Raw genomic sequence first — 12,782 nt, 5'->3', positions numbered from 1 at the left:
GCAGCACGAGACATAGCTTTGCAGACGATAAGTACAACCGTTTCAGAGAGAAGAGCGGCCAATGTCACGATCTGGCTTTAGGTCGATTCGATAACAAATGACGAAAACGGAAGGATTTCTCAGGTTTTTACTACATATGAACACTTTTCATATTCTCCCAGGCAAGTCAGCTGCTAGTCCTCCTTTCATGCAGAATCTTAACGTCCTAGCTCATGTCCAAGGCACGAAAGCCAGATAAAAAGTCAATAATCGATACCTAAAGCTTGAATTGTACTACCTCTTACTGGCTATTACATCAACTTAGAAGCTTAATCTGTGTCATACTATTATGATTTTAGTGTCTCTGCATACCACAGCACTCGACATAGCTTTGTAGACGATAAGTACAACCGTTTCAGAGAGAAGAGCGGCCAATGTGACGATCTGGCTTTAAGACGATTCGGTAACCAATGACGAAATCGTACATATTTCTCGGGTTTTTTACTACATATGAACACTTTTCACATTCTCCCGTGCAACTCGGCTGCTAGTCCTCCTTTCATGCAGAATCTTAAGGTCCTAGCTCATGTCCAAGGCACCAAAGCCAGCGAAAAAGTCAATAATCGATATGTAAAATTTCAATTGTACTACTTCTTACTAGCTATTACATCAACTTAGTAGCTTCTTCTGTGTTCTACTATGCTGCTTTTAGTGTCTCCGCATACTGCAGCAGGCGACATAGCTTTGCAGACGATAAGTGCAACCGTTTCAGAGAGAAGAGCGCCCAATGTGACGATCAGGCTTTAAGTCGATTTGATAACAAACGACGAAAACGGACGGATTTCTCAGGTTTTTACTTCATATGAACACTTTTCACATCCTCCCGTGCAACTCGGCTGCTAGTCCTGCTTTCATGCAGAATCTTAATGTCCTAGCTCATGTCCAAGGCACCAAAGCCAGCTAAAAATTCAATAATCGATACCTAAAACTGGAATTGTACTACTTCTTACTGGCTATTACATCAACTTAGAAGTTTCATCTGTGTTCTACTATGGTGCTTTTAGTGTCTCCGCATACCGCAGCACGCGACATAGCTTTCAGACGATAAGTACAGCCGTTTCAGAGAGAAGGGCGGACAATGTTACGATCTGGCCTTTAGTCGACTCGATAACAAAAGACGAAAACGGATGGATTTCTCAGGTTAATACTACATATGAGCACATTTCACATTCTCCCGTGCAACTTTTCTGCTAGTCTCCCTCTCATGCAGATTCTTAGGGTCCTAGCTCATGTCCAAGGCACCAAAGCCAGCTAAAATGTCAATAATCGATACCTAAAACTTGAATTGTACTACTTCTTACTGGCTATTACATCAACTTAGAAGCTTCATCTGTGTCCTACTATGGTGCTTTTAGTGTCTCCACATACCGCAGCACGCGACATAGCTTTGCAGACGATAAGTACAACCGTTTCAGAGAGAAGAGCGGACAATGTGACGATCTGGCTTGAAGTCGATTCGATAATATATGACGATAACGAACGGATTTCTCAGGTTTTTACTACATATGAACACTTTTCACATTCTCCCGTGCATCTCGGCTGCTATTCCTCCTTTCATGCAGAATCTTAAGGTCCTAGCTCATGTCCAAGGCACCAAAGCCAGCTAAAAAGTCAATAATCGATACCTAAAACTTGAATTGTACTACCTCTTACTGGCTATTACATCAACTTAGAAGCTTCATCTGTGTTCTACTATGGTGCTTGAAGTGTCTCCACATACCGCAGCACTCGACATGGCTTTGCAGACGATAAGTACAACCGTTTCAGAGAGAAGAGCGGCCAATGTGACGATATGGCTTTAAGTCGATTCGATAACAAATGACGAAAACGGTCGGATTTCTCAGGTTTTTACTACATATGAACACTTTTCACATTCTCCCGTGCAACTCGGCTGCTAGTCCTCCTTTCATGCAGATTCTTAAGGTCCTAGCTCATGTCCAAGGCACCAAAGTCGGCTAAAAAGTCAATAATCGATACCTAAAACTTGAATTGTACTACTTCTTAGTGGCTATTACGTCAACTTAGAATCTTCATCTGTGTTCTACTATGGTGATTTTAATGTCTCCGCTTACCGCAGCACGCGACATAGCTTTCAGACGATAAGTACAGCAGTTTCAGAGAGAAGGGCGGACAATGTTACGATCTGGCCTTTAGTCGACTCGATAACAAAAGACGAAAACGGATGGATTTCTCAGGTTAATACTACATATGAGCACATTTCATATTCTCCCGTGCAACTTTTCTGCTAGTCTCCCTCTCATGCAGATTCTTAGGGTCCTAGCTCATGTCCAAGGCACCAAAGCCAGCTAAAATGTCAATAATCGATACCTAAAACTTGAATTGTACTACTTCTTACTGGCTATTACATCAACTTAGAAGCTTCATCTGTGTCCTACTATGGTGCTTTTAGTGTCTCCACATACCGCAGCACGCGACATAGCTTTGCAGACGATAAGTACAACAGCGTCAGAGAGAAGAGCGGACAATGTGACGATCTGGCTTGAAGTCGATTCGATAATATATGACGATAACGAACGGATTTCTCAGGTTTTTACTACATATGAACACTTTTCACATTCTCCCGTGCAACTCGGCTGCTAGTCCTCCTTTCATGCAGAATCTTAAGGTCCTAGCTCATGTCCAAGTCACCAAAGCCAGCTAAAAAGTCAATAATCGATACCTAAAACTTGAGTTGAACTACTTCTTACTGGCTATTACATCAACTTAGAAGCTTAATTTGTGTTCCACTATGGTGCTTTTAGTGTCTCCACGTACCGCAGCACGAGACATAGCTTTGCAGACGATAAATACAACCGTTTCAGAGAGAAGAGCGGCCAATGTCACGATCTGGCTTTAGGTCGATTCGATAACAAATGACGAAAACGGAAGGATTTCTCAGGTTTTTACTATATATGAACACTTTTCACATCCTCCCGTGCAACTCAGCTGCTAGCCCTCCTTTCATGCAGAATCTTAAGGTCCTAGATCATGTCCAAGGCACCAAAGCCAGCTAATAAGTCAATAATCGATACCTAAAACTGGTATTGTACTAATTCTTACTGGCTATTACATCATCTTAGAAGCTTCATCTGTGTTCTACTATGGTGCTTTTAGTGTCTCCGCAAACCGCTGCACGCGACATAGTTTTCAGACGATAAGTACAACCGTTTCAGAGAGAAGAGCGGCCAATGTGACGATCTGGCTTTAAGTCGATTCGATAACAAATGACGAAAACGGACGGGTTTCTCAGGTTTTTACTACATATGAACACTTTTCACATTCTCCCGTGCAACTCTGTTGCTAGTCCTCCTTTCATGCAGATTCTTAAGGTCCTAGCTCATGTCCAAGGCACCAAAGCCAGCTAAAAAGTCAATAATCGATATCTAAAATTTAAATTGTACTACTTCTTACTAGCTATTACATCAACTTAGAAGCTTCATCTGTGTTCTACTATGGTGCTTTTAGTGTCTGCACATACCGCAGCACGCGACATAGCTTTGTAGACGATAAGTACAACCGTTTCAGAGAGAAGGGTGGACAATGTGACGATCTGGCTTTAAGTCGATTCGATAACAAAAGACGAAAACGGACGGATTTCTCAGGTTAATACTACATAATAACACATTTCACATTCTCCCGTGCAACTTTTCTGCTAGTCTCCCTTTCATGCAGATTCTTAGGGTCCTAGCTCATGTCCAAGGCACCAAAGCCAGCTAAAAGCTCAATAATCGATACCTAAAACTTGAATTGTACTACTTCTTACTGGCTATTACATCAACTTAGAAGCTTCATCCGTGTTCTACTATGGTATTTTTAGTGTCTCCGCATACCGCAGCACACGACATAGCTTTGCAGACGATAAGTACAACCGTTTCAGAGAGAAGAGCGGCCAATGTCACGATCTGGCTTTAAGTCGATTCGATAACAAATGACGAAAACGGACGGATTTCTTGGGTTTTTACTACGTATGAACACTTTTCACATTCTCCCGTGCAGCTCGGCTGCTAGTCCTCCTCTCATGCCGAATCTTAAGGTCCTAGCTCATGTCCAAGGCACCAAAGCCAGCTAAAAAGTCAATAATCGATACCTAAAACTTGAGTTGTACTACTTCTTACTGGCTATTACATCAACTTAGAAGCTTCATCTGTGTTCCACTATGGTGCTTTTAGTGTCTCCACATACTGCAGCACGAGACATAGCTTTGCAGACGATAAGTACAACCGTTTCAGAGAGAAGAGCGGCCAATGTCACGATCTGGCTTTAGGTCGATTCGATAACAAATGACGAAAACGGAAGGATTTCTCAGGTTTTTACTACATTTAACACTTTTCATATTCTCCCAGGCAAGTCAGCTGCTAGTCCTCCTTTCGTGCAGAATCTTAAGGTCCTAGCTCATGTCCAAGGCACGAAAGCCAGCTAAAAAGTCAATAATCGATACCTAAAACTTGAATTGTACTACCTCTTACTGGCTATTACATCAACTTAGAAGCTTCATCTGTGTTCTACTATGGTGCTTTTAGTGTCTCCGCAAACCGCAGCACGCGACATAGCTTTCAGACGATAAGTACAACCGTTTCAGAGAGAAGAGCGGCCAATGTGACGATCTGGCTTTAAGTCGATTCGATAACAAATGACGAAAACGGACGGGTTTCTCAGGTTTTTACTACATATGAACACTTTTCACATTCTCCCGTGCAACTCGGCTGCTAGTACTCCTTTCATGCAGATTCTTAAGGTCCTAGCTCATGTCCAAGGCACCAAAGCCAGCTAAAAGTCAATAATCGATGCCTAAAACTTGAATTGTACTACTTCTTACTGGCTATTACATCAACTTAGAAGCTTCATCCGTGTTCTACTATGGTATTTTTAGTGTCTCCGCATACCGCAGCACACGACATAGCTTTGCAGACGATAAGTACAACCGTTTCAGAGAGAAGGGCGGACAATGTGACGATCTGGCTTTAAGTCGATTCGATAACAAAAGACGAAAACGGACGGATTTCTCAGGTTAATACTACATATTAACACATTTCACATTCTCCCGTGCAACCTTTCTGCTAGTCCTCCTCTCATGCATATTCGTAAGGTCCTAGCTCATGTCCAAGGCACCAAAGCCAGCTAAAAAGTCAATAATCGATACCTAAAACTTGAATTGTACTACCTCTTACTGGCTATTACATCAACTTAGAAGCTTCATCTGTGTTCTACTATGGTGCTTTTAGTGTCTCCACATACCGCAGCACTCGACCTAGCTTTGCAGACGATAAGTACAACCGTTTCAGAGAGAAGAGCGGCCAATGTGACGACCTGGCTTTAAGACGATTCGATAACCAATGACGAAAACGTACGGATTTCTTGGGTTTTTACTACATATGAACACTTTTCACATTCTCCCGTGCAACTCGGCTGCTAGTCCTCCTTTCATGCTGAATCTTAAGGTCCTAGCTCATGTCCAAGGCACCAAAGCCAGCTAAAAAGTCAATAATCGATATCTAAAATTTCAATTGTACTACTTCTTACTAGCTATTACATCAACTTAGAAGCTTCATCTGTGTTCTACTATGCTGCTTTTAGTGTCTCCGCATACTGCAGCACGCGACATAGCTTTGCAGACGATAAGTGCAACCGTTTCAGAGAGAAGGGCGCCCAATGTGACGATCAGGCTTTAAGTCGATTCGATAACAAATGACGAAAACGGACGGGTTTCTCAGATTTTTCCTACATATGAACACTTTTCACATTCTCCCGTGCAACTCGGCTGCTAGTCCTCCTTTCATGCAGATTCTTAAGGTCCTAGCTCATGTCCAAGGCACCAAAGCCAGCTAAAAGTCAATAACCGATGCCTAAAACTTGAATTGTACTACTTCTTACTGGCTATTACATCAACTTAGAAGCTTCATCCGTGTTCTACTATGGTATTTTTAGTGTCTCCGCATACCGCAGCACACGACATAGCTTTGCAGACGATAAGTACAACCGTTTCAGAGAGAAGGGCGGACAATGTGACGATCTGGCTTTAAGTCGATTCGAAAACAAAAGACGAAAACGGAGGGATTTCTAAGGTTAATACTACATATTAACACATTTCACATTCTCCCGTGCAACTTTTCTGCTAGTCCTCCTCTCATGCAGATTCGTAATGTCCTAGCTCATGTCCAAGGCACCAAAGCCAGCTAAAAAGTCAATAATCGATACCTAAAACTTGAATTGTACCACTTCTTACTGGCTATTACATCAACTTAGAAGCTTCATCTGTGTCCTACTATGGTGATTTTAGTGTCTCTGCATACCACAGCATGCGACATAGCTTTGCAGACGATAAGTACAACCGTTTCAGAGAGAAGAGCGGCCAATGTGACAATCTGGCTTTAAGTAGGTTCGATAACAAATGACGAAAACGGACGGATTTCTCAGGTTTTTAATACATATGAACACTTTTCACATCCTCCCATGCAGCTCGGCTGCTAGTCCTCCTTTCATGCAGAATCTTAAGGTCCTAGCTCATGTCCAAGTCTCCAAAGCCAGCTAAAAAGTCAATAATCGTTACCTAAAACTTGAGTTGAACTACTTCTTACTGGCTATTACATCAACTTAGAAGCTTAATTTGTGTTCCACTATGGTGCTTTTAGTGTCTCCACGTACCGCAGCACGAGACATAGCTTTGCAGACGATAAGTACAACCGTTTCAGAGAGAAGAGCGGCCAATGTCACGACCTGGCTTTAGGTCGATTCGATAACAAATGACGAAAACGGAAGGATTTCTCAGGTTTTTACTACATATGAACACTTTTCATATTCTCCCAGGCAAGTCAGCTGCTAGTCCTCCTTTCATGCAGAATCTTAAGGTCCTAGCTCATGTCCAAGGCATGAAAGCCAGATAAAAAGTCAATAATCGATACCTAAAACTTGAATTGTACTACCTCTTACTGGCTATTACATCAACTTAGAAGCTTCATCTGTGTCCTACTATGGTGATTTTAGTGTCTCTGCATACCACAGCACTCGACATAGCTTTGTAGACGATAAGTACAACCGTTTCAGAGAGAAGAGCGGCCAATGTGACGATCTGGCTTTAAGACGATTCGGTAACCAATGACGAAATCGTACATATTTCTCGGGTTTTTACTACATATGAACACTTTTCACATTCTCCCGTGCAACTCGGCTGCTAGTCCTCCTTTCATGCAGAATCTCAAGGTCCTAGCTCATGGCCAAGGCACCAAATCCAGCTAAAAGTCAATAATCGATGCCTAAAACTTGAATTGTACTACTTCTTACTGGCTATTACATCTACTTAGAAGCTTCATCTGTGTTCTACTATGGTGCATTTAGTGTCTCCGCATACCGCAGCACGCGACATAGCTTTGGAGACGATAAGTACAACCGTTTCAGAGAGAAGAGCGGCCAATGTGACGACCTGGCTTTAAGACGATTCGATAACCAATGACGAAAACGTACGGATTTCTTGGGTTTTTACTACATATGAACACTTTTCACATTCTCCCGTGCAACTCGGCTGCTAGTCCTCCTTTCATGCTGAATCTTAAGGTCCTAGCTCATGTCCAAGGCACCAAAGCCAGCTAAAAAGTCAATAATCGATATCTAAAATTTCAATTGTACTACTTCTTACTAGCTATTACATCAACTTAGAAGCTTCATCTGTGTTCTACTATGCTGCTTTTAGTGTCTCCGCATACTGCAGCACGCGACATAGCTTTGCAGACGATAAGTGCAACCGTTTCAGAGAGAAGGGCGCCCAATGTGACGATCAGGCTTTAAGTCGATTCGATAACAAATGACGAAAACGGACGGGTTTCTCAGATTTTTCCTACATATGAACACTTTTCACATTCTCCCGTGCAACTCGGCTGCTAGTCCTCCTTTCATGCAGATTCTTAAGGTCCTAGCTCATGTCCAAGGCACCAAAGCCAGCTAAAAGTCAATAACCGATGCCTAAAACTTGAATTGTACTACTTCTTACTGGCTATTACATCAACTTAGAAGCTTCATCCGTGTTCTACTATGGTATTTTTAGTGTCTCCGCATACCGCAGCACACGACATAGCTTTGCAGACGATAAGTACAACCGTTTCAGAGAGAAGGGCGGACAATGTGACGATCTGGCTTTAAGTCGATTCGATAACAAAAGACGAAAACTTAGGGATTTCTAAGGTTAATACTACATATTAACACATTTCACATTCTCCCGTGCAACTTTTCTGCTAGTCCTCCTCTCATGCAGATTCGTAATGTCCTAGCTCATGTCCAAGGCACCAAAGCCAGCTAAAAAGTCAATAACCGATGCCTAAAACTTGAATTGTACTACTTCTTACTGGCTATTACATCAACTTAGAAGCTTCATCCGTGTTCTACTATGGTATTTTTAGTGTCTCCGCATACCGCAGCACACGACATAGCTTTGCAGACGATAAGTACAACCGTTTCAGAGAGAAGAGCGGCCAATGTGACAATCTGGCTTTAAGTAGGTTCGATAACAAATGACGAAAACGGACGGATTTCTCAGGTTTTTACTACATATGAACACTTTTCACATCCTCCCATGCAGCTCGGCTGCTAGTCCTCCTTTCATGCAGAATCTTAAGGTCCTAGCTCATGTCCAAGTCTCCAAAGCCAGCTAAAAAGTCAATAATCGTTACCTAAAACTTGAGTTGAACTACTTCTTACTGGCTATTACATCAACTTAGAAGCTTAATTTGTGTTCCACTATGGTGCTTTTAGTGTCTCCACGTACCGCAGCACGAGACATAGCTTTGCAGACGATAAGTACAACCGTTTCGGAGAGAAGAGCGGCCAATGTCACGACCTGGCTTTAGGTCGATTCGATAACAAATGACGAAAACGGAAGGATTTCTCAGGTTTTTACTACATATGAACACTTTTCATATTCTCCCAGGCAAGTCAGCTGCTAGTCCTCCTTTCATGCAGAATCTTAAGGTCCTAGCTCATGTCCAAGGCATGAAAGCCAGATAAAAAGTCAATAATCGATACCTAAAACTTGTTTTGTACTACTTCTTACTGGCTATTACATCAACTTAGAAGCTTCATCTGTGTCCTACTATGGTGATTTTAGTGTCTCTGCATACCACAGCACTCGACATAGCTTTGTAGACGATAAGTACAACCGTTTCAGAGAGAAGAGCGGCCAATGTGACGATCTGGCTTTAAGACGATTCGGTAACCAATGACGAAATCGTACATATTTCTCGGGTTTTTACTACATATGAACACTTTTCACATTCTCCCGTGCAACTCGGCTGCTAGTCCTCCTTTCATGCAGAATCTTAAGGTCCTATCTCATGTCCAAGGCACCAAAGCCAGCGAAAAAGTCAATAATCGATATGTAAAATTTCAATTGTACTACTTCTTACTAGCTATTACATCAACTTAGAAGCTTCTTCTGTGTTCTACTATGCTGCTTTTAGTGTCTCCGCATACTGCAGCAGGCGACATAGCTTTGCAGACGATAAGTGCAACCGTTTCAGAGAGAAGGGCGGACAATGTTACGATCTGGCCTTTAGTCGACTCGATAACAAAAGACGAAAACGGATGGATTTCTCAGGTTAATACTACATATGAGCACATTTCACATTCTCCCGTGCAACTTTTCTGCTAGTCCTCCTCTCATGCAGATTCGTAATGTCCTAGCTCATGTCCAAGGCACCAAAGCCAGCTAAAAATTCAATAATCGATACCTAAAACTGGAATTGTACTACTTCTTACTGGCTATTACATCAACTTAGAAGTTTCATCTGTGTTCTACTATGGTGCTTTTAGTGTCTCCGCATACCGCAGCACGCGACATAGCTTTCAGACGATAAGTACAGCCGTTTCAGAGAGAAGGGCGGACAATGTTACGATCTGGCCTTTAGTCGACTCGATAACAAAAGACGAAAACGGATGGATTTCTCAGGTTAATACTACATATGAGCACATTTCACATTCTCCCGTGCAACTTTTCTGCTAGTCTCCCTCTCATGCAGATTCTTAGGGTCCTAGCTCATGTCCAAGGCACCAAAGCCAGCTAAAATGTCAATAATCGATACCTAAAACTTGAATTGTACTACTTCTTACTGGCTATTACATCAACTTAGAAGCTTCATCTGTGTTCTACTATGGTGCTTGAAGTGTCTCCACATACCGCAGCACTCGACATAGCTTTGCAGACGATAAGTACAACCGTTTCAGAGAGAAGAGCGGCCAATGTGACGATATGGCTTTAAGTCGATTCGATAACAAATGACGAAAACGGTCGGATTTCTCAGGTTTTTACTACATATGAACACTTTTCACATTCTCCCGTGCAACTCGGCTGCTAGTCCTCCTTTCATGCAGATTCTTAAGCTCCTAGCTCATTACCAAGGCACCAAAGTCGGCAAAAAAGTAAATAATCGATACCTAAAACTTGAATTGTACTACTTCTTAGTGGCTATTACGTCAACTTAGAATCTTCATCTGTGTTCTACTATGGTGATTTTAATGTCTCCGCATACCGCAGCACGCGACATAGCTTTCAGACGATAAGTACAGCAGTTTCAGAGAGAAGGGCGGACAATGTTACGATCTGGCCTTTAGTCGACTCGATAACAAAAGACGAAAACGGACGGATTTCTCAGGTTAATACTACATATGAGCACATTTCACATTCTCCCGTGCAACTTTTCTGCTAGTCTCCCTTTCATGCAGATTCTTAGGGTCCTAGCTCATGTCCAAGGCACCAAAGCCAGCTAAAAGGTCAATAATCGATACCTAAAACTTGAATTGTACTATTTCTTACTGGCTATTACATCAACTTAGAAGCTTCATCTGTGTTCTACTATGGTGATTTAAGTGTCTGCGCATACCGCAGCACGCGACATAGCATTGCTGACGATAAGTACAACAGCGTCAGAGGGAAGAGCGGCCAATGTGACGATCTGGCTTTAAGTCGATTCCATAACAAATGACGAAAACGGACGGATTTCTCAGGTTTTTACTACATATGAAAACTTTTCACATCCTCCCGTGCAACTCGGCTGCTAGTCCTCCTTTCATGCAGAATCTTAAGGTCCTAGCTCATGTCCAAGGCACCAAATCCAGCTAAAAAGTCAATAATCAATACCTAAAACTTGAATTGTTCTACCTCTTACTAGCTATTACATCAACTTAGAAGCTTCATCTGTGTTCTACTATGGTGCTTTTAGTGTCTCCACATACCGCGGCACGCGACATAGCTTTGCAGACGATAAGTACAACCGTTTCAGAGAGAAGAGCGGCCAATGTCACGATCTGGCTTTAAGAGGAATCGATAACCAATGACGAAAACGTATGGATTTCTCAGGTTTTTACTACATATGAACACTTTTCACATTCTCCCGTACAACTCGGCTGCTAGTCCTTCTTTCATGCAGAATCTTAAGGTCCTAGCTCATGTCCAAGGCACCAAAGCCAGCTACAAAGTCAATAATCGATACCTAAAACTTGAATTTTACTACTTCTTACTGGCTATTACATCAACTTAGAAGCTACATCTGTGTTCTACTATGGTGCATTTAGTGTCTCTGCATACCGCAGCACGCGACATAGCATTGCAGACGATAAGTACAACCGCTTCAGAGAGGAGAGCGGCCAATGTGACGATCTGGCTTTATGTCGATTCGTTAACAAATGACGAAAACGGAAGGATTTCTCAGGTTTTTACTACATATGAACACTTTTCACATTCTCCCGTGCAATTCGGCTGCTAGTCCTCCTTTCATGCAGAGTCTTAAGGTCCTAGCTCATGTCCAAGGCACCAAAGCCAGCTAAAAAGTCAATAATCGATACCTAAAACTTGAGTTGTACTAAGTCTTACTGGCTATTACATCATCTTAGAAGCTTCATCTGTGTTCTACTATGGTGCTTTTAGTGTCTCCGCATACCGCAGCACGCGACATAGCTTTCAGACGATAAGTACAACCGTTTCAGAGAGAAGAGCGGCCAATGTGACGATCTGGCTTTAAGTCGATTCGATAACAAATGTCGAAAACGGACGGATTTCTCATGTGTTTACTACATATGAACACTTTTCACACTCTCTCGTGCAATTCGGCTGCTAGTCCTCCTTTCATGCAGAATCTTAAGGTCCTAGCTCATGTCCAAGGCACCAAAGCCAGCTAAAAAGTCAATAATCGATACCTAAAACTTGAGTTGTACTAATTCTTACTGGCTATTACATCATCTTAGAAGCTTCATCTGTGTTCTGCTATGGTGCTTTTAGTGTCTCCGCATACCGCAGCACGCGACATAGCTTTCAGACGATAAGTACAACCGTTTCACAGAGAAGAGCGGCCAATGTGATGATCTGGCTTTAAGTTGATTCGATAACAAATGACGATAACGGACGGATTTCTCAGGTTTTTACTACATACGAACACTTTTCACATTCTCCCGTGCAACTCGGCAGCTAGTCCTCCTTTCATGCAGAGTCTTATGGTCCTAGCTCATGTCCAAGGCACCAAAGCCAGCTAAAAAGTCAATAATCGATACCTAAAACTTGAGTTGTACTACTTCTTACTGGCTATTACATCAACTTAGAAGCTTCATCTGTGTTCTGCTATGGTGCTTTTAGAGTCTCCACATACCGCAGCACTGCGACATAGCTTTGCAGACGATAAGTACAACCGTTTCAGAGAGAAGAGCGGCAAATGTGACGATCTGGCTTTAAGTCGATTCGATAACAAATGACGAAAACGGACGGATTTCTC

This window comes from Schistocerca gregaria, unplaced genomic scaffold (genome assembly GCF_023897955.1).
Source record: "Schistocerca gregaria isolate iqSchGreg1 unplaced genomic scaffold, iqSchGreg1.2 ptg000635l, whole genome shotgun sequence".
NCBI classification, from domain to species: domain Eukaryota; kingdom Metazoa; phylum Arthropoda; class Insecta; order Orthoptera; family Acrididae; genus Schistocerca; species Schistocerca gregaria.
This window is presented reverse-complemented; position numbering follows the sequence as displayed.